The 1,337-nt window shown below is 48.9% G+C and overlaps 1 pseudogene; it reads left to right on the top strand.

Annotated features, from left to right (window-relative positions):
• LOC118627376 lies at positions 1 to 119 on the top strand (annotated as a pseudogene).
• Positions 120 to 1,337: the final 1,218 nt, after the last annotated feature.

The following is a 1,337-nucleotide window of genomic DNA, read 5'->3' as shown; positions in this document are numbered from 1 at the left end:
CCGTCAGGTAGGATAATCCTTACCAGTTCCTCCTTTCAGAGGGCAGATTGGAACACGAGCATTGGAGATCACATGATTCATAATTAGGACCTGCAACACCCTGATTACTCCTATCGGATTTTTTTTAAAAATGAAAGAAGAAAAAAAAAGTTATTTTAAACTTATTCTGCCCCAGGAGATAAAGCGCAATGATTCAGAGTGTGGACTCGACATGAGCTGCTGGGTTTGTGGCCTAGCTCTCCTGCCTCTTCGCTGTGGGACTTTGGTCATGTCACTTAACCTCTCTGAGCGTCAGTTTCTTCACTTACAAAGTCGATATAGTAATAATACCTGCCTTATAGGGTTGTTGCGAGGGCTCAGAGTGAACACATGGGAAATACATAAAAGGATGCCTGACACGTGGAAAATGCCCAAGAAGAGCTAGCTGCTATTATTCCTGGAGGGTGAGTGTTCAGAGGCCTCTCTGAGAAGAGGACATGTACACAGAGCCCTAGATGCCAATAGGGAGCCACCATGCTGGGCTCTGGGAAAAGAATGTCCTAAGGTAGAAACAGAAAGAAGGCAGTGGGGCTGGAGCGCAGTGAGCAGGGGACGGGAACAGGGGACAAGGTCTGGAGGGCAGGCAGGGGCCAGATCATGGAGGGCCTTCTAGGCCATGGAAAGAAGCCTGGATTTTATTCTGTATGATGGAAACCACTGGGGAGTTCTATTTAAACTATGGATTTTGCCCTGGCTGGTTTGTGTCAGCGGTTAGAGCATCGGCCTGCGGTCTGGAGAGACCCGGGTTCGGTTCCCGCTAAGGGCATGTACCTCGGTTGCAGTTTGTCCCCGGCCCTGGTTGGTTGTGCGGGTGGCAGCCACTCGATGTGTCCCTTTCACGTCAATGTTTTTCTCTTTCCCTCCCACTCTGAACAAAAAATGGAAAAATGTCCTCGAGTGAGGATAAAAAATATATATATGTGGATTTTATTATTATTTGGATATAATAAGGCCACAGAGCAAGAGACAGCCATTTGAAAGACAGTTGGTCACACTCACAGACCCTAAGAGGAGGAGTCACGCCGTGCGCAGGGGCCACGCGGAAGCACCAGGCTGGTCTGTCCTTATTGTGGTTTCTATGGGAAGAATGGATGAGGCAGGGTAAACCAGCTTAGGACTGGCTAATATGAATAATTTTAGTGGGCTCTGAAGCATAGGGACTGTACCCAGTTGTCTGGTACCTGGTCCTGGGGTGACTAGGGCAGGGGGGTAGTGTCCCTGAGAGTGAGAGTCCAGCAGAGCAGGTGGTTGGGACTCTGGGCTCTGGATTAATTGGTTTGCATTTGATAGGCAAGCTC

Source organism: Molossus molossus, unplaced genomic scaffold (assembly GCF_014108415.1).
Source record: "Molossus molossus isolate mMolMol1 unplaced genomic scaffold, mMolMol1.p scaffold_m16_p_12, whole genome shotgun sequence".
Lineage (NCBI taxonomy): Eukaryota > Metazoa > Chordata > Mammalia > Chiroptera > Molossidae > Molossus > Molossus molossus.
The sequence above is the reverse complement of the archived record's forward strand: the minus strand, read 5'-3'. Positions and strand labels throughout refer to the sequence as shown.